We start from the raw sequence: 22,192 nt of genomic DNA on the forward strand, positions 1-22,192 counted from the left end.
CAAAGGGTAGGGGTGTCTATTTGCTCACCTTTTGTGACACCATGAAATTCTAGGTGACACAAATGAGACATCAGGCTACATCTGTTTCCACCCTTGGGAACTATTTTCTCTCCCCTTTCTTTACTCCTATCACTTTATCCCTTTTATGCATTTTTGTCTGTTCCTTTTTTTAGGGCAGTATACAAGGCCTGATCTGACAAACAGTTAACAGTCATGAATCTTGAGACTTCTTGTCCAAATCTGAATTGACTTCACCAGGCCACTATGGGAGTCATTGCCTACCTTGTAGGATGGTAAGATTATTTCAGGTAAGGGCTGCTGATTTATTTATATATGTTAAATGTCATCCATATCTGTGTTGGAGTTTTCAAAAGAACTTGGGTCAGGTTTTTATATTTTTACTTCTACTGAATTCCACAGTAAAACTCCCCTTTACTTCAGGAGGGGAAGAATTGGGCTGAAGTGAAGTACTTCTTAAAACTACACTGCTATTTGTACTATATAAGTACTACCAAAAAGTGAACCATGATTTCCTCAATGTAGTATGGGAAGTGATGGTAGAAGAGCTCCTACTGCAAGAAGTTCTATCTGTTTGTCACACTCTATTCTTTTTTGGTTTTGCCTTATAAAAATGGGGATAAAAAACACCCATATGTAAAACAAAGTATGAAACAGGAAAGCCTCTATGGCACAAGTCTAATTTTTTTTTTAAATCTACATGCATTTTTCCTACCTGAGTTGCCAATATTTGGGTTACCATCTAGAATTCAGGTAAAAAAGACCAGAGATACACCAACCTGCAGAAACATTTTTATTATTGCCTGTCATTTTCTACTGTAGGAACAGCCATTTGCATTCTCATTGTTACAGAATATTATAAACTATGGTGTCTTCTGTGACATTGTGCTTTATACATGGGGATGCATGAGCAATGTTCTGTGTTATTCTGCTTTGTAAGGTTTGTCCTATCATCTCTTACTTCAAATTGACTTGACTTCAAATTTAGCATAAAGGCCGTAATTCTTTTTTGGAAGTGGAAAGATATCAAATGAAAAGATGATTCATCACAACCAGGGAAACTTGTGATATACAGAATGGCTCAACAGGAAGGGAGACTTGTGTTATGGGAGATGTACTCTGACCATACAGCCAACCCTAGAGAAGAAGGCGAAGGCATAAAACACCTAAACTATGACTCCCATGAGGTACAGTGGTAGCCCTGCTTTTCAACAAAGCTAATTAGTTTGATACAGTCCCATGTTAATGTGGATATATTGCTTTTGACTCTGGAGCTAGCATATACCAAACTAGCGTTGGTAGCTAGCTTTGCCCTGTATAAACAGCATCCTTAAAGACAGCACAGTATGTCAATCAAAAACTTGCTGAAATGCAGCATAGCCTGTTACTATGCTGCAAGCAATGATACTTCCAGGAAATTGAAAAATGGTTGCTTTGATATACAAGGTAGATGGTGGCTCTACTTAGAGGATGGAGTTACTCAAACTAAATTAGTCATTCCACTGCCCCTCTCCTCCCCACCTCCCCACCCCTCCACACACACTCCCCATTTGGAATACATTTTTTTCTGTTGGATAAGGCTAAGGTATTTTACAAGCAACACTATAACTGGCCTTTTGATTAACCAAGTATGAAGAGGAAGGGAGGCCTTGGTGTTCATGGGCTAGACCAGGGCTCAGCAAATCTGAACTGAAATCCTGGTTGCATTATGAAGCCTTGTTGTATGACACTGAGCAGCCCATTAAGGATGGAAAGGCTGATTCAAAGCACCTTGAAATCAGTGTAATCTTCCTCCACTTCATCAAGGCACTAGATATCTTGAGCATTATGGGATAGCAATGTCTATATAATGGGAAATGTGGTCTTGGCCCAGAAGCCAAGGCCTTTTAGGATAGCTGGGGGCAGCCAGCTCCAAAATAATGTCACTCATGAAGCAGAGTACCACACTTGGGAAATGTTGTTTCATTTTGATCTGTTTTGAAACAAAATGCTTTGGGGCAGTCCAATGAATTGAAATAAATAATTCCATCATTCCTGAATATATTTTTTTGGACTATTTATTCTATGAAAATTGGTGAAATTACAATTTATCCCAATCATAGGATAACAACAGATATTGAGATTCCAGAATGTCCACAGGGTAGAAATGTAATCCTTTGTGGCATTGGTGATTTTTAGCTGTAGGCTGTTAAGGCATGGGCTGTCTCCTGCTAGGTAAATCCTAGCATATTACAACACCAAACCAAACCCAGTGGGACTGAATTTTTGTTATGGACTTCTAGGTGCTACTGTAAAATTACTGTAATACACATAACTATTGTGTGTGTTACCATTGTTCATGATATTTATAATTTTTGGATTTATGTGGGGTTAAGTTAAATAGCCAAGTCTGCATTACAATTCTGTAGCCTGCTTCTGAAAGAATAAAAATGTACTGCCCCATCTCTCTCTCTCTCTCTCTCTCTCCCTCCCTAGGTAGCGTATCCAAACAGGATGTTGGTGACCATGATCTTCCACAGATCCCTTCTCTTTGAGGTATACAGAATTTTCAGTGTTGATACATTCATCCATTTAGATAAACTCTTGACATAAGTCAACTTCTGTCTTCCATGATGGTAACATTTTATTTATTTACTTCAATATCTCTCTTTGTTTGAAACAAATAGCTTATGCATAAATAGGTGTATGTAGATGTCAACAAAAGGAAATAGTACACAAGTAAAGATAACACAGCTGGGACTTGTATGACCTCCAGTGGAAATGTTGGTAGTATTATAGCCATATTCGCACACAGCCGATTCTCTTGGGGAATCCTTATTCGGCTGTTATGAAGAAAATGATTTAGAGAAGGCAATATGTGCAAATTCCCTTGTTGGAGAAGTTGCAGTAATATTGGTCATTAACACTGTGTGTGAAAAATTACTAAATGATAATAACTGGTTCAGAGGTCAGTAAAAGTAAAGAGATGACAGTGAAGATGGTGACATAACTTAACCTGGCACAGCTTTTAGTTTCCTCAGCTCTACAAATATGTTTTAGAGGATTTTAACATATTTCATCATATGTAGGAAAAAGTGGAGGAAAAATGAAAAAAAAAAATCTGTTTCTGTAGTGTTATATTTCTCCTAATGCTTGAAGTTTAGTTAATCTTCTGCTGAGCCAAGACCTCTTTTCAGGGTAACTAGTCTTGCACCATCCACCCTGTTTGCTTGAGTACAGGGGGCATGTCAGAGGCATGTCTAGAATATGCAGTACTCTACCTATGGTTTACTAGATACTGCACCTTAGAGACACTATAGCCAGCTGTGATATAATAGACCAGTCATCAGGATTCTTTAAACTACTCCAGGTCTTGGAACAGCACTTCCACTATACCAAGCACAGAAAAGAATGTGAGCTTCTGCATGGATTTGATATATGGCATAAATGATGATGCAGTGGAAAGGTTTTGACAGCTGGAGCTTCAGGTAGGCAAACTTACAAAAGTGATGAAGTCATCCCAGAGGAGTTCTGATAAAACCTTTATACTGTCACGAAATCTCTGTGCCACATGTTGCAGACCAGCTCTTAGGAATGTTTTAGAGGGGTTTTTTTAAGGTAGTTTTTTGTATTGCTCTGTCTTTTAAAGCAGGTGCCTTATTTACCTAGGATGTGGAGAAAGCGATCAATAAGTCAGGTTCTCCACTATCTTAGATGCCATATAGATATTTAAAAATGACTGAAGTTATTTTGGAACCTTTTACATTCACCTCGGAGGCACTTTTCACATTTGTAAGTAACTGCAAGGCAATAGAGACCATGGGCAAATCTGGGATTTTGAAAAATGGTGTGGTGCTTCATCACATATAACACAACACATTTTTTCTAGTTAAAAAGAATCCAGAAACTTTACAAGCAAGCTAGAGGCCCAGGGCTATATTATTCAGTTTAAGATGGAAGCAAAAACAAATAACTTTATTGGAATGTGTATTAATTTGCTATATCTTATATTATGGATAAAAGCACAACAAACTAGGCAAGAATAATCAACATATAAGGTTGTTTCATTACATCTGTAGTCCCTAGAATTAAATGTTCATCTCTTTTTCAAAAATGTATAAAGCAAAAGCAGGAAGATCCAGGAAGAGCACACACCAACTGCTGCAGCTTCCTTAGCCTGATGAAGGGTTTTTGAACCCGAAAGCTTGCTTAATAACTATTCTCCAACCATTTGGGTTGGTCTAATAAAAGATATCAAATTCACCCAAGGAACCTTGTCTGCCTAAAGCAAAAGCAAGCCTTCATGAGCGTCTTGACAGTGCATCCAATATTTCACCGAAAGTTATTGCCACACCTCAGTTGGCGTTTACCCAAGTTAAGGTTTCCACAACTGAATTAATAGTTTTAGCTATAGTTTAAAACAGTCTTCACGGCTGTGAAACAGAAGCTATATTACCAGCAGCAGCTAACAGGCAGGAGAATTGCAGAAGAAAGAATAGCTTGATTAGTGGAACATTGTAACCATTAGAAAGGAGAGAGTTCATTAATACCTATGAAATGGGCAGTTCAGAAGGAGTCAGGTGGATTATAATGAGCCATGAAGCCAGTTACCTCCCTCACTGATGCCTGAAAAGAAATACTACTGCCACTGCCAGGCAGTTTGTTTTAAACTTTGGGTGGAGCAGGAATCAAAGGAGGGTGCAGTTGCATGGCTGAATCCCCCTGGATCCAGCCCTCCTAGAAACCCAGGCTAATAACTACCTCCTACACATGACCTAAATTTGTTTTTTTCTAGGCCTAAAAGTCATGCTTTAAAACTAATATCATGGGACCATTCAAAACTTAGATGAAAATGCTGTAGACTCCTCTGAGAACTGAATATTTCAAGATATGCTATACCCTGGGATATTGCATGCTAATTACTAATACTTCTAGGTAAAGAAATAAAAAAGGTTAGTAGACCAAGTAATGAATCTTGCATATCCTTGGTCTGGACAGGTATAATATTCAGAGTGAAGGCATTTCCCCAGGGATGGGGTAGAAGATGAAATCTGCCTGAAAGATGGTGGCAGGTTGAAACTTAGGGTTTTTTTTAACTGGCCATATGTCTCGGAATATTGGAATAAATCCCAGGATAGATTGTTTGTAGGCCACAGTGTGCTGAGCAAATGAATGGTGTGTGATATAAATTCATTTTTGCATTTTCATGACTCTGATACTTATACTATGCAAGATTATCAAATATGCATATGTGTATACAAAATAAAACTAAGATAAATATGGTACACACACGCAACCTCACTGTACTGTGAATATTTTGTCTATCAGAATTTCTAAAACATCTTTCACCATCCCACCTAGGAGCTGTACAGAATTATAAAACACCACAAATACTTCTAACAGAGAAATTACTGGTAATTCTTCTTTCTACTCCAGGTATAAATGCAATATTAGTTTCACTTCTTGTTCAATTTTCATTAAAAAAAATTGCAGTCTAATATTTTCCTCTATGGTTCTTTGGTAATGCTTTAGTAAAGAAGCAGGTCTGGCATATTGAAGACGGTGATGTTAAGGATTTTCAAAGTTTCAGTTGAGATGGTATTCCCATTGTTTAAAACCTACCTTTAGTGTCTTTAGTGCACTAGTTCATCAAATTTATAACAGTTGCATCCTGGAAGCACTGTTGATCTTTTTAGTTGGACATATTTTAGGTTGTCTTGTTGAGGATTTTGTAAACAAGAAGTAGAAGCGGGTGAATCCTGTAGGGATATCATCCTATAATGTCACCAGATGTTGCATAACAGATGTGCTATGTTCTCTCTAACTTCACTTGTTTAAGAAAGTGGTGGCCCATAATAGAATATGCAAGCTGCACTTCTCTGTGGATTTCTTGTCTAGGATGAATGCAACTGAGCTGCAGCCATGTGTACCCTGAAAGTGTTTTTTTTAGTGTTTACCAGGGCCTATAGTCTGAGATAAAGGGGCACAGTTGTTTTGCTTATCCCAAGATAAAAAAAATTGGAGGAATACTTTTTTCTTTGTTTGTCTCTGTGTTTTTTTCCAATGCATTGTAGAAAAGGTGATATACTCAAGTTTACTGGCTCCACAAAATGTTTATCTTTTGTAGTTAGCACCACTTTGGTCTTTCTGTATTAGACAGTGCTGACATGCTGCCAGTGCCCACATCATTTCCAAATATTTTATAAATAGATAAACTAGATACATTTTATTCTAAGTCCTACCATATGCTGTTCTGGTGCAAAGATTTTGACGGGTAGTCAGAATATCATTTTATGGCAAAGGTGTTAACATGTCACAGTGTTGACAGTTCATTTGCTTGATGATATGTCCAATATAGCAGTGAGTCAGTACATCTGGTTCCTGTCTATTAAAGTGCTACAATGCAATCAATCAGGGAAAAGTTTGATTCTGTTAAAAGATTTTTTTGAGGAAACCCATGGTTTTGAATTATAAGGTATAAAACACCCATTTAGACTTTGGATTATAAAGGCCCAAAATAAGATCAGGGGAAATTAGCATTGTAGAGAGGCTTTCATTATTAGTTGTAAAGAACCCAAAAGCTTACAAGGGAAGGTTTCTATACTGGAAATATGCAGAGCAAAGATGGCTTATACAAGTGAAACGTGCAAATTAAAATGCTATTCACTAACCCTATAAAAAAAGCCATGCTAAATAAAAAAATATATTGTTGTAATTGAAATGCAGTGTTAAAGTGTGCAAAATAAATCTCACCCCCCTCCAAACAAAGCTGTGTTTAAACTTTATCAGCTATAAATAACAGTATTAGCAAAATAAGAAACCAATATAACAATGGGAAGCTACAAAATGGCAATAAATAACAAAACTGATTAAATATCATGAACATACTAGACCTACTGAGCTGGAGCCATAGCAATGTTTTTCACTAGTGATCACAGATTTTGTGTTGAGGTGACCTTGGGTTTGGGTGGATAGAGAGAGAGCTGTGCAATCCTCTCATTATAGTCTTTTCTATCTGGTAAAAGGTAGTTCTGGGGAACCTTTTCCTTGCCCTTCAAACTTTTAGGTAATCTGCATGTATAGCTGTGTACTTGTGAAGGCTTATTTGAAGCTTAGGTTTTTCTACACTTCCCAAGGTGCACTGTAAGCTATATAACCCAGAAGACAACCTTTACATGAATCATTTAATTACCAAAAAAGCTTCCTGACAAATCCCAATCCTGAATTCGGTGCAGGTTCCATGTTCTTGCTTTGGTTTTGCCACTGACTTCAGTAATATCAGGATACAGAGGTCTTGGTGCTAAAATGCTTTCTGCACAAAATGACTGTTTCCTCCCCACTTGTTTTCATTTTATAGCTATTGCATTTGTCCAGGTATACTTAATTAAGTAGTCATTTAGAAAACACCATTGGTCTGATTAAATGTGAATGGGGCAGAAAATTGTCTAGTTGTACTAATCTCTAGCATCCCCAAACAAAATGTTCACAGGCACTAATCACCATGCCAAGAAAACTGAGAGTCTATTAAAATGCTGTATTCCAAAGAAACTAACAACCCAGTACTGTCAATATTTATTACCAGGACTATTGCCTCTAGTCATCCGTAGTCCCATTAATGTCAAGGGGTCACTCACATTAGTAAGGTCCAGTACTAGGAGTATTTGTCAGAGGTGGACTCTACATGTCAGTATACTTTGGACAGAAAAATAAGACCATAGGTATTTCCCTAAAGGTATTCAACTGCATATTAAAAAGAAGTAGCCAGTAGCATAACTAGGGTTGGGCAAATGCGGTGCCAATTTCCCTGCTTCAGTTTAGAGGGGGCATCAGAATAGCAGCCCCCAGGGAGCCCACACGGGGGGTGGCTGCAGTTAGTCTGAAAGGAGCCTGAAATGCAGCCACAGCAGCTCAAGCCTACAATGCAACAGCAGCCAGAAGCAGGTTACAGCTGCAACTGGGTCACCATACAGACTAGTTGATTAGATTAATTACCAGGTACCTACAAGCAACCTAGAGAAGTCACTGACAAGAAAGATCCAGGGACCTGGGAGAGATATAAGGCAGGGCAGGTAGTCTGGTCTTGGACGTTGAATAGGAAAGAGCTCTCCAGAGATGTCTATGACCTAGAAGCAAACTGAGTGTGTGAGACAGCTCAGGAAGCTGAGGGTTAGCAACTGATTAAGACCCAGGGTTGAGTAGGAATTTCGTTGTAACCAGAAGGACTTGTGTTTGATTTCAGTTTGATCTGGTGCCTGGAGCATACCAGGAGGGTCTGGTGGCCAGGGGGGACTGGATAATAGACCTGATGTTTTGGGTGGAGCCTGTGAGGGATAATTTGGAGGTCCTGTAATGCCTGCAGGGCAGGGCACAGCAATCCCCTGGTCTCTGAGGGGGGCAATCCTACAGTGCCTTCATGGGGCACACTGAGCATGACAAGAAGGTGATCTCAGAGAGATGAGGGAGGCTCAGCAGTCTTAGAGAGGGAAGAGTTATGGCCTTGGAACAGATAGGCCTAGGGTGTGGGGCCTAACAGACAGAGAGAGTGCAGGGAGTCTCAGCAGCCCAAGGCAGGGCAGAGATAAGGCCTTGGAAGTCAGACAAGAAGCTGGGAGCCCTGAAACTTGGTCTGGTCAGTGGACTAGAGCTAGAGGGCTTAGCAAAAGAAAAAAAGGCAGAAGCCAAGAAGGATGGATCTCAACAGTGGACAACTGCAGACTTACTATAAGTCCCTCAGGCAGCATCCCTTCTAATAAATAATATCATCAAAGACATGGTGGGTAAGTGAAGGAGGTGAGGGTCCCTAGAGTTAGAGTTGGGGCAGGAATTGGCTGGCCAGCAGGGGCCGTCACAGCGGTCCTTGGGACCCAAAGCTGACACAACTCCCTAAATCAGAATGGCTACTCCCTGCAAGCACTAAAAGTTATGTACATGTTATCTGACAAAGTCTAGTAATGGATAATAATACCAATAAATAAGAAAGAAATAGAGAATGAGACATAAGGCCTAGATATTGTCTTCATCCTACATGTCAAACAGTGCTCGGTTAAGTGCCTAGCTAAGTTAGTTTTGAAAGAATCTTCAAAAAGCCAGAAGAAAATAAAAATATTTTTGCATAGAAATGTCATTGCAAACTGATTTCTCTTCCATTGGTTACTGTAGCTCAAATGACATACAAGTTCCTTCAGGAAAGGTTAAGTGGTTGAAACAAAGAAAATGGAAAATCAGGTTAGCACCGACAGACTTTTATGTATAGAACTACTATTTGCTAACTCAGACATTTTGACCAATAGCAGAACTGAAGGTGGGCACTAGGGCTGTGCTAAATTTCACCTCCCATTTTCTTTCAGTGCTGTTTCAAGCAGTTTCGTCCTTGAAACAGCGAAGTTGAAACAAAATAGACAGGCTCAAAACAGGGTCAAAACAAAACAGGGCAGGTCAAAAGGTTTCAAAAAGTTGGAACGTTTCAAGTTTTGAATATGAAGCTGGGCTTACCTTCAATGGCTTCCCTGAAGGGAAAGAGAAAGTAAAGTAAAGGGAGGGAGGGGGAAAGGTGCGGGGGGGGGGGGGGGGGGAAGCAGTTCTCTTATTATTGACTGTCTAGCTGGCAAGTGACTGTCACCCTTCCCTGAGGTCCTTCCAATCCCAGTGCTCTGGAGAAGGGACAGAAAAACTGCATAAAATCCAGCATTTTTTGAACTGCCCTGCTTTCTGTCTTGGGTGACTTACTGAGCTGTCTGTTCTAGCAGCTCACCGTCAGACCACTACGGCTAGCAGCACTGATTTTTAAAGGATTCCCTGCTTGCTACCCTAACAAGAGGGAAAGGAATTTACTATATATATTTGTTTTTATACGTTCATTCTTTGCACCACACCTATGCTATTAAATTTATATAGGGAGACAGATGTAATTCTATTGCTTTCATAAATTTCTTGACTGCACCACACCTATGCCTAGATTTCTGAATTTATATACAGAGACAGATATATTTCTATTGCTTCCATAAATTTCTTGACTGCACCACACCTACATTTTTTAATTTATATAGGAATGCAAATACATTTATATATTTCTTGAAAAGGAAGACATGAAACACACCATGAAGCATGGTGGAAAGGCAGGTGACCACACTGGCCAGTCTTCAGGGAGGGGTGAAAGTGAGGGTAGAGGGAGAACTGTAAGTTCCCCCACCAAACTGAAACACAGCCTCTTTCCTCCAGCTGAAAGGGATGAGGCTGCTATTGCTGTTGAGTCAGCTAACTTATTTTCACCTGCCATCGTTTACAGTGGTGGACTGGACCTAGGCTGTAGGTGAGGAGGAGACCTCACTGGGGCACACTGCCATGTTGTGCAGAGGCCCCAGCACCAGGAAGGGTGCACCTGAACATACACACAGTGTCACCCACCCGTGTCACGAGTTTTGCCTGCCTGCGGCCAGAGGTGCAGGGCCCCAGAACCCAGAGTCCCTCTGCACCTATCTCCTTGAAAACTGGAAGGCTTCATGGCCACAGCAGGACCTAGCATCCAGGCCTCCAGTGGTTTCCACCCCCACCCCCGCTGCCCCAAAAAAGACACAGTTGCACAAGCATCCATGTCACAAGTTTTGCCTGCCTGCGGCCAGAGGTGCAGGGCCCCGGAGCCCAAAGTCCCCCTGTACCTATCTCCTTGAAACTTGGCAGGCTTCATGCCCTCAGAAGGGACTACTAGTCCTGCAAGTTTCATTGAAATCAGGCCAGAAATGACATAGTTATATCCTATTTTGACCTTCCCCCTTATATCCTATGGGCGAACCGTCAAACAGGCTTGAAACGTGTTTCTATGGAATGATATGGAACAGCTGTTTCAACTCAAAATAAATGTCAAAATGGAACACTGTTCCATCGAACCATCAAAATGTTAGTCAAAACAGAACACTTCCATTTCACACAGTCCTAGTGGGCACCTGGGGCAGCAAAATAGTTGTTATCACAGTAGCACCTGATCATGCCTCCATGGTCAGCACTGTAGCAGCTGCTCTGAGTGTAGAGTTGCCCTGCTACAACTCTTCATTTGGTATGCCATTTTTGCAGCACTATAAAAATAGAACATTATGGTCGGGCACATGCATATCCCTCTGGCTGGAGCATAACAAGATTGCCCCAAAGATGCACTCTCCAATGTGGAGGTAATAGGGAGCTTCTCCTTAGACCCCTTGCCCTCATGGGAGCCTGCCCATGTGTAGGATAGGCTGACTGAGAGCCTTGCCAGATCAGCTGTTGTTGCCATGGCAGGAGATGATTGTGACTGGAAACCACTATAGCATTGGGCTCCAGTCTCAGACTGCCTGTGGGTGGGGAACTTTCAAAGAGCTTGCAGAGTTCCTGAGATCAGAGATACAGCAGCAGTCAGAGACTGCCAACCAGTTTACAGGGCTGCCTAGATGCTTCTGGCTGGTTGGGCTGTGAGGGAGTTGGCTGCTCTAGATCCATAGAAAGTTAGAGTTGGAAGGGACCTCAGGAGGTCATCTAGTCCAACCCCCTGCTCAAAGCAGTGCCATCCCCAACTAGATAATTCAAGGCAAGGAGGACAGGAGGGAGATCAGAGCTCTGTGGGGTAGTGGGGATCTCTCTAAGGGTCCAAACCTGCTCTGACTGAAGTACATGGCAAAGCAGTTAGACTCTCAGGCAAGGTACAGATGTTACACTTATCACACATTAAGCATGCACAAAGCACTTTACAGCTGTAACTGAACAGACATTTGCTACACATAGAACACTTAAAAATGGTGGATCCAACTCTAAATTAACCCTGGGTGGCAAGACTAAAGCACTTTAGGTTAGAGCACTTTATCAAAAGTCTGTACCACATTCCACTGCAAGTCAAGGAAGGTCTTATTGTGTTGGCATCCCAAGGGCTCCTTACGGGGTGGTGTGCCAGCCTTGGCCAGTGCTCATTGGCTCTGGGTGAGCAACAGCCCAGCCTTGCCCCAGGCTGTCACAGAGGAAACCGAAAAAGCTCTGCCTCCTCATTTTATGGGCAGGTGGGAGGGGGGAGAACACAGCATTCCTGTCATGTGGGCCCTGCTCCAGCTAACTGGCTTGGGTCTTGGGGAGTTGGGGGCTGGGCCTGGTCCCTGTAGTGGGGGGGCTCCACTCCCCAAACCTTTCCCTGGCTGAGCCTTCTGAAAACTGCAGCCAGGAACTGCAGCATGGGACTGAACAACATGGCTTTTCACTGCACTTGGAACTGAGAGAAAGGGATGGAGCCTCCCTACCATGCATACTCCTCCTGGCTTGCTGGTTTGTGTCTTGGAGGGGGCTGGGCTAGCCCATGTGGCAGGGGGCTCCATTCCCCACCACCCTAGTTCCTGGTGTGGTGAAAATCTGGGCTGGATAGCTCCATGCTGGTCTCAGAAGGCTCAGCCAGTGGGGATGTGGGAATGAAGCCCCACCATAGACCTGGATCATAGATTCATAGATACATAGATGTTAGGGTCGGAAGGGACCTCAATAGATCATCGAGTCCGACCCCCTGCATAAGCAGAAAAGAGTGCTGGGTCTAGATGACCCCAGCTAGATACTCATCTAGCCTCCTCTTGAAGACCCCCAGGGTAGGGGAGAGCACCACCTCCCTTGGGAGCCCTTTCCAGACTTTGGCCACTCGAACTGTGAAGAAGTTCTTCCTAATGTCCAGTCTAAATCTGCTCTCTGCTAGCTTGTGGCCATTGTTTCTTGTAACCCCCGGGGGCGCCTTGGTGAATAAATACTCACCAATTCCCTTCTGTGCCCCTGTGATGAACTTATAGGCGGCCACAAGGTCGCCTCTCAACCTTCTCTTGCGGAGGCTGAAAACTCCAGTTTCTCTAGTCTCTCCTCATAGGGCTTGGTCTGCAGGCCCTTAACCATATGAGTGGCCCTTCTCTGGACCCTCTCCAGGTTATCCGCATCCTTCTTCAAGTGTGGCGCCCAGAATTGCACGCAGTACTCCAACTGCAGTCTGACCAGCGCCCGATAGAGGGGAAGTATCACCTCCTTGGACCTATTCGTCATGCATCTGCTGATGCACGATAAAGTGCCATTGGCTCTTTTGATGGCTTCATCACACTGCCGACTCATGTTCATCTTGGAATCCACTAGGACTCCAAGATCTCTTTCCACCTCTGTGCCACCCAGCACGTCATTTCCTAGGGTGTAGGTGTGCTGGACATTTTTCCTCCCTAGGTGCAGCACTTTGCATTTCTCCTTGTTGAACTGCATTCTGTTGTTTTCTGCCCACTTGTCCAACCTATCCAGGTCTGCCTGCAGCTGTTCCCTGCCCTCCGGCATGTCCACATCCCCCCATAGCTTTGTGTCATCTGCAAACTTGGACAGAGTACATTTCACTCCGTCGTCCAAGTCACTGATGAAGACATTAAAGAGTATCGGTCCAAGGACCGAGCCCTGTGGGACCCCACTGCCCACACCCTTCCAGGTCGAAACTGACCCATCCACCATGACTCTCTGGGTGCGACCCTCCAGCCAATTCGCCACCCACCAGACTGTGTAGTTATCCAAGTCACAGCCTCTTAACTTGTTCACCAGTATGGGGTGAGATACCGTATCAAAGGCCTTCCTGAAGTCTAAGTATACGACATCCACCCCTCCTCCTGTGTCCAGGCATTTTGTAACCTGGTCATAAAAAGAGACTAGATTGGTCAGGCATGATCTGCCTGCCACGAACCCGTGCTGGTTTCCCCTCAGCATAATTTGTCCTGCCGGGCTCTCACATATGTGAGCCTTGATAATTTTTTCAAAGACTTTGCCAAGGATGGAGGTGAGACTGACTGGCTTATAGTTGCCCGGGTCCCCCTTCCTCCCCTTTTTGAAAATGGGGACCACGTTGGCCCTTTCCCAGTCCTCTGGGACTTGGCCCGTGTGCCACGAGCGTTCGAATATTCCCGCCAGTGGCTCTGCAATGATGTCGGCCAGTGCCTTCAGCACCCTCGGATGGAGCTCATCCGGGCCTGCCGACTTAAAGGCATCCAGTTCTTCCAAGTGACTCTGCACCATCTCAGGGTCTATGCATGGAAGTCTGGCGCCTTGCTGCTGCCTCTCCCCAACCCCAGTGAGAGACTTGTCGTGTCCCTCGCTTAGGAACACTGAGGCAAAGAACTCGTTGAGGAGTTCAGCCTTGTCCCCCCTGTCCGTCACCAAATGTTTCTGCCCATTTAGCAGGGGTCCTATTCCTCCCTGGGTCTTCCTTTTACTCCCTATATATCTAAAAAACAATTTCTTGTGGTCTTTTACTTGGGTTGCCATCCTCAGCTCCATGGTAGCTTTGGCCCGTCTAACTGCCTCCCTACAAGCACGAGCAGAGGAGGTATATTCGTCTTTGGATCAGCCCTCCCCAAGACCCAATCCAGCAAGTTGGGGGGGCCCACAAGGCAGGGGTCTCCATACCCTGCCCCCACCTCCCCCAACTCCCGGTGCAGTGAAAAGCTGGGGCAGGAAGCCCCATGCTGCAGCTCCTGGATGCAGCCGGGGGAATGGAGCCCCCTCCCCCCCCGGCTGCATGAACCCAACCTGCCCCCATCCTCACTTCCCCCAAGTCCTAAGCCAGCAAACGTGGGGTAGGGCCATGTGGCAGGAGGACTCTGTTCTACTATCCACCCACCCCCTAGTTCCTGGAACAGCAAAAAGCTGCGTAGGCTTTCAATTGTAAACATCAGGAGGCTGGGATGGGAACGGGGTGGTGGAATGGAGCCTCCCTTCTACACGGGCCCAGCTCGGCCCCTACCCCATGACCCAAGCCACCAAACTGAGGGAGGACCGCATGGCAGGGGTCTCCCTTCCTTTCCCCCTCCTCCTACCAGTCACTGATGCTGACAGCTGGGGAGGGGTACTCCTGGGGAAAAGGGCCATGTTAGCCAATCAGGGATGGCTGGCTCCTAAGTTGCTTGTCTGGGCTCAGTTGAGCTTGGCATTCTTCTGCAGGCTCTGCCCCCCCCCCCCCCCCCGAACAGTGAATGTCTCTTCTATTTGCTCTCGATCTAATCTAGAGCACTTTGAGTAACGTGCAATACTTAGAGCACTTCTACCTTGGGCTTTTTGAAAGCCTGTACTTAGCCTCAGTTGACTCATGCATAAAAGAAGTATAAAAACTGAGCTGCATCACAATTGTATTGGGATGGGTAACCAGTTTTAGACAATATTGAGACAAGTGGCTAAAAATAAGTTGGGAAAAATGTACACATTCAGTTTAAAAAGCCAAGCAAAGCCAGTCATTTATCAAAAACAACGAAGGGTTTTACCAGTTTTCAAATTTAGAAGACAGTCCCAAAATAAAAACTCTTTCTGTGAGGTTATCCTTGAGTCTTTTCCTCAGTTGAAAACAAGATGTAAGCATCCTCCAAATACTTTTATGCACATAAAGATCTTTTCTCATATCTGTACCCATACAGATGTTTATGGCACTAGTGATGTGAGTACAGTTATACTTACAAGCATTAAAAGGATTGGCCACCTAAGATTGCAAGCTTTGGGTAGGGGATAATGCAGCTATCAAGCCTGTTTGTGTGGTTGTTACTGGGGGTGGGTGAGAGGGGATTTCCTAAAGGCACCAAGTTGGAATGGAGCTGGAATTCTCCCCTCAGCCCCTGTTGACTCCACACCCTGACAGCCTACCCAAACCGGCAATCTAGAACAGTCCACATCTGCTGCTGCTCTTGCTTTAAAAAGCAACAGCAGCAGGTCAGCTGGGAACTGTTTAGGAGTTGCTGGCATGAGTAAGACTCCTACCCCTCCTCCCTGCCCCTTCTTTCAAAACCATGCCAGCCCCCTACACTCTTCCACATGACTTGCCCAGATGCCAACTGTGCTTCTTGCACCTCTGTTTTATTCTCTTTTCCCCATTATGGATTATAGGGAAGTATGGATACTCTGAGTCTGCTTACACTTCTTGGGAAAACTTTTATCCAGTACTGATTTGTATTAATATATGTGCATGTGTGTAGTATGTGTGTGTGTGCATTCACACACACATATTCACACTCTGTGAATAGTATAGGCGTGATCTTTTTCCAGAGACGTCAGTGTAATTTTTCCTCCTTGCTTCAATGGAAACAGGATCAGATCTGCTGCTTGTGTGCAGAATGTAATGCTAGTGAAGGATGTTGGGATTGCCAGCTTTTCATAAATGCTTCCTTTAATTGATGGGAGAAGACTATTTTCATAGTTATGTGCTGTCTTAGCAATTTGTGCAAAGATTTTTGATGAACACAAGAATTTGGGTAAAGGTTTGAGTTTGAATCCAGTGGGCTTTAAAAAAAAATGCCGTGAAGCCAGGCCACTGTTAAACAAGCAAATGTTACGTGTGTTACTTAAGCATGTCTTCTGCTTGGGGAATGTTCATATTTCAAAGACAAATTACTTGAAGAATAAAAAGTTTCTCTCTGACATAATTAGAAGTCAGGCTGTATATGTGTGTTACCAGCACTGATGATATAATTTATATAGTAAAGTTGACGTGTTTGTTTTAGTTAAAGCCAATTTGTTTGAAGGTCAGTTGTGAATGGATTAATTTGTTTCAAACTGCTGATGAATTTTGCCTAGGCAGTATAGGAGAGGGTTAGGAGTTTCCCAAACTCCCCAAAATGCCTTGATTCTACAATGACTTCTGAATTTTTTCCTTGGGGTCAATGACCACAACTGTTAGTGGCATAATATGTTGATAGACAGCCAAGCATAGAACTAACCTTCCAAAAATTGGCTATCATACTTCTCAAAAATTACTGCAAGCATAATAATAGCACTCCAGAGTCTGAGTCTTGGTTCCAGGGAGGGATTTTGGGAGAGGAACATAGATTGTAAGACCAGAACAGACCTTGGAAGAGCATCGGGTCCAGCCCTCTGCACCAAGCAGGAAAGATAACTGGGGGTCAGGTGACCCCAGCAAGGTGACTGTCTAGTCCCCTCTTGAAGATTTCCAGGGTAGGCAATTGCACCACCTGTGGAGGGAGCTTATTCCAGTCTGGACACCCTGACTGTGAATAAGTTTTTCCTAATGTTGAGCCTGAATCAATCTTCCAGGAGTTTGTGACTATTATTCCTGGTTTTCCCCTCCAGTGCCCTGGTGTACAGTTGTTCACCGAGCCCTTGATGTACTCCCTTAGTGTCGCAGTAAGCTGCTACCAGGTCCCCTCTCAGCCTTCTTTTCTTCAAGCTTAAGAGTCCCAGATCCCTCAGCCTTTTCTCATATGGCTTGCCATGTAAGACTCTGATCATGAAGGCTACCATGTGGGAGATTGAAAGAGAAGCTAGAGAAAGTGGGTTTGAGATAGCAGAACAGGCTGAGCAAAGGCACTGAAAACTAGAAACTTGAAGTCTGACATTTCCTCACTTTGAACATTTGACCTAGCAGAATTTGAGTGTAAGATTTTATGTGCAATAAATAAAATACTGAAAATATGAGAAGGTTTAGCTATTAACCCGAAGATGGTGGCTGCAGATGTATGCGAAAAAATTTGTCTCACTTCTTTTTCAGCAACAGTGCAGATTTGTTGACTCCAAAATATTTTCCAAATACATACCAAGTTTGCTGAGTTTTTTGTTCAGATTAAAAAAAAAATCCAAAACTTTTGAAATAATCAGTTTCAATCTTTCCTAAACTAAACATTTCAGCTTTTTAGATACATTTTTTTTTCATTTCAAAACTTCCTTGTTTTGTTTTAAAATTGAAAATAATAAAAAGTTCAGATTCAAGACAGATCATTTCAATGCATCCACATCAATATTTTAAAAATTTTGATGTGCCAAAAACCCTGTGTTTTCTTGTTTTAAAGTCATTTTTTGTTTCATATTTTCAACATTTTCACTAAATGAAAAATCCATTTACCAAAAATAACTTAGGCAAACTAGTAACAGAATACATGGTTGAAGGCAAAGTTAGGAACTAGTATGATGAGAAATTGAATTTAAAAAAACAAAACAAAACACCGGTATATTATTAGCTGAGTCTTTATTATTTGTCTCATAAAGTTCTGTTTTCCAAAATGTATTAGATTGTAAATAAATAATTAAAAGCTTGTTAATTTTTTTATCACACTTTGTGTTAGAGCACTCAAAAAAGAGCCTGTCATGTGGAAACTTTTTACTCAAAATATAATAAGCCATAAACATAAGCAGAGCCCATTAGAAATGGAGAGAGAGAACTACATGTCACAGTAAGAAAGGCTTCACAGTGAAATTTGAAAATTCATGAAAGTTTCACATTTTATTACAGATTCCAAGCACAGATAGTTTTATTTTATTTATAAACCTTTTGAGTCACTTCGGCCCTGAGTTTGAGAAGAATGTAGATTAATTGATGGCTTTTCATTGGTGTCATGAAAAATTCAAAGATTTGCATGATGATATCATGCTAACATGAAAATCAAATGAAATAGAGGAGTTTGGGACTGTGAACTTTGCTTAAAAAATGAATCATTTGAACATGAAGTGAAATTTTGAACTAAGTAGAAATGTCTGCAGAATGAAGCTAAAGAAAATATTTAACAGCATGATAAAATGAAATGACTGGATATGTATTGTTGTCTCATGATTTTATTACAAATGTCATGATGTCATATCTATATTTTAATATGGCTCATGATTTTTAATATTTGGAGTTAATATTGTGTATCAGACACTGATACTCATTCTTGTAACCAACTAAAACATAGGACATATTGTTCCATAACTTTAATCTTAGTTTCCTCACTTTTGTCAGTATGTCCAGAAAACTTTGCAATATTGAATCCAAACATGAGGGATAAGAAAAATCAGAGTTGATACCAGATAGTGAAGTGCCATGTGTGTGGTCACCCCAAATGCCAGTGAATAAATTTTCACATGATTTTTGCCTGATATTTGAAAATATTAATTAAAAAGGTTTTTTTATTGCTTAAGAAAAAACTAATATTGAAATGCAAAATCCCAGGTGACTGTAACACTGATCATCTGAGCCATTGCACTGAAGTCAGTAAGATAATACTCATCTTTTAGTGTTCAGCATATGCTTGTGCCTCAGGGCTGTGGGCACTGATTCAGGATAGCCTCCTTGTCTGGGAATACGCTCAGGTATGGCAGTTTCCTCCTTTGAATCTCTCATCAGTGTTGGGAGAAGCTGACATCCTGGGGTTGGGTGGGGGCAGGTGGAACTGGGTTCACTGTGCAATCATAGAGTGTTCCCCTAAGAAGGAAAGGGGTGGGCATGTTGATCATGCATGCTGATCATGTGCAAGTGTGATACTCGAGTGTAACCCCATCATCAGTCCATCTGCAGTGGTCTCAATAAGAGGATGACAGTATTCCAGTGAATAGGGAAGTCATTGCTGAGTACAGAGATGATTGAAAAAACAATCCAAGATCCACATGTTTGACTGAAGACATGGCAAATGGTTGTAGGAGGAAGGAATACATTCTAGCGATACCAGGTTACAGCTCTTTCCCTTCGTTTCTCTCATCTATCTGCCTCCATAGTGAAGCAAGTTTGCTCAAAATCATCAATGCTTTGTCATACCTTACTGTTCCTCTGGGGAAAATTCACTGCTCAAGTCTCCCCAGGTATTGATATTAATATTGTATTTCTTCAGACTGTCCTTCAACATGCCGTTCCATCTCTTCTTTTGCCCATCTCTAAAGTGGTGAACATCAGTGATTTAGGAGAATAGAACCTATTTTGTCAGGCAACCTTATGACATTTAGGAGCTGCTGCCATATAAATATAGGTAACTAGCTGCTCCTAAATCACCCGGAGAGGAAGCTGAAGATTTAGAAGAAATCTCCTTGCTGTTGGGAAAGCAAAGAAGTATAGAATTCCTAGAAACATTTTGGAGTAGCAGGGACCACTGTCTTCCCCAACTTTCCCCTCCCCCCAGTTTTCTGTATAGTGTCTAGTACAAAGAAGCCTTGGTTCAGGTTTGAAACTCCTAGGAGTTAGCTGAATACAGATAATAGGTTATTCAGGCCTCAGCTGATTTTTTTCCAGGTATAGATAGGGCCTAAAATTAAGCAAATATCATAGTAAACTAACTACCCACCATTGTGTTTACCTTAATGAAAATTATTTATTTCCCCATTCCCTTTATTTACCTTTAAAATCCTAGGGATTGCTTTTTTTTTAAAGGGTAAAGAGATTTCGACAGGAAAGAGTTTGATTATCTCCTTTTTCAACAGATTTTGTAGTAGAAAAGATGTATTGCATTGAACTAAGACATAGACATTAAATCAGTAAGGTTATCAGAGTTTAAAAAAATGCAATATAGAAGTTCTATTTACACATTTAAAAAAATTAACAAATCGATCATATTTTCAGTTTGGAAGAAATCTGATTTTTTTGCCCCGTCTAACATACAACAAACCAAAGCAGGCCTTGGGCTTTTGTAGTGACTTCAAATTACTCTGATGCTGTGGTAGGATGATTTAGTTAATAGCACAAGGGAATTTTTTTATTTTATCATGTCTATTCTTCTGTTAAGGTTTTTATGCTATCTTCCTCAGGCAATCAATATTAATGCTATTTCAAATCATGATAGGAAAATCAATCCAAGAGTTATTTTTTTCAGGAGTTGCCTCCTAGGACATATTCCCAAAGTTTAAAAGCCTTTTCAAGGACTTTCCTTTCTGATATGATTGAATAGAGAGATTAATGAAATCAAATAAATGAACCAAATCTTTTAAGACAAAACTCTGCAAGCTATATTTTTATTTATATATTAGGAATGTTTGATATTCTATTTCTCTGCAGATATGCCAAGTTGTTGATATCATGTAACTGTTTGCATCAGGGCATCCTATAGTTAAAATTAAATTGTCCTACTGGGTTTTCACATGAAAGAGTTGGCATTGTTTTTTTCAGAACTAGTACCATATTTCCATAATATTGAATGCCATTGTCAATTAACACAGCTAGTGCCATAGTTTAACACGATCTCCTTGTTCTGTACCACAACAATGTAAATGCTCATGGATGACTTCATGTACAGGCAGATGTAGTTAGCCATGTTATTTTGAAATCCAGTAAGAGGCAAGGCAGATTTGCACTTCACAGACTAACTATAGTGTGTGTGTGTGTGTGTGTGTGTGTGTGTGTGTAATATAGCACAAGCTTTCATAAGCAACAGATAACTTTATCAGATGCAGTGAAAGGACTTCCAGGGTATTGTAGAGAAGCATGGCTGGAAGGGAACCTACAGAGGTCATCTAGTCCAACCCCCTGCATGAGGCAGAATCATCCCTATCCAAACCATCCTGTACAAATCTGTTGTCTAACCTCTTAGCAAAACTACACAGTCAACCCTGACACAACCCTAACCTGCCACAGGTAAATGAGGGGCACCACAGCAGCCAATATCTTCCTGTTGTCACTCAAGAGATCCCAGGAAGTATTCCTGCCCCTGCCTCTGCCTCCCCACTTCCTCTCCATCACTGCTGCAGGGAAAGGCAAAAAAAACCCCAACACTCCACAGTCCAAACAAATCTGACCATAGGCTAAATGTTGTTCCTGACCCCAAATACGACAATCAATCTCACCCTGAGAAGAGAATAAAGACCCTCTAGCCACCAACCTCTAGGTTTAAGTCCCAGCAGGAGTATTGACACACCCCAGTAAAAAATCCCTAGCCTTGGTGCAGCCAACATCCAATGTCCCTGAGGAAGAGTTAAAAAAACCCCTGACACATAGCAGCACTGAGGATGAAGGAAAATCCCTTTTCAGACCTATGCAGAAACCAGAAAAACCCAGAAGCATGGTAAATACCCATAACAGAACATAGGTACAGCTATGCCTAGATCATCCCTGACTAGTAGCTGTCCAATCTCTTTTTGAGCACCTCTAGTGATGGCAAGTCCACAACTGCCCTAGGGAGTCTATTCAACTTCAACATTGTTCTAACAGTGAGGATGTTCTTCCTGGCATCCATTCTAAACCTACTTTGCTGAAACTTCAAGCCATTGATCCAACCCCTACTCTCTGCAGCAAGAGAGAAAAAAAAGGTTTTTTCCTGCTTCTTTCTGGACTCCCTTTTAAATATTTGAACATTTCTATCATATTCCCTCTTAAGTGCCTTTTCCAGAAGCTGAACATTCCTTGCTTCTTCATTCTCTCCTCATATGACTTGCCTTCCAAGCCCTGTATTATTTTTGTTGCCTGCCTCAGGACCTTCTCTAATTTCATGTCTTTTTTTGAAATGTGAAGTCCAAA

Source organism: Alligator mississippiensis, chromosome 3 (genome assembly GCF_030867095.1).
Source record: "Alligator mississippiensis isolate rAllMis1 chromosome 3, rAllMis1, whole genome shotgun sequence".
Taxonomy (NCBI): Eukaryota; Metazoa; Chordata; order Crocodylia; family Alligatoridae; genus Alligator; species Alligator mississippiensis.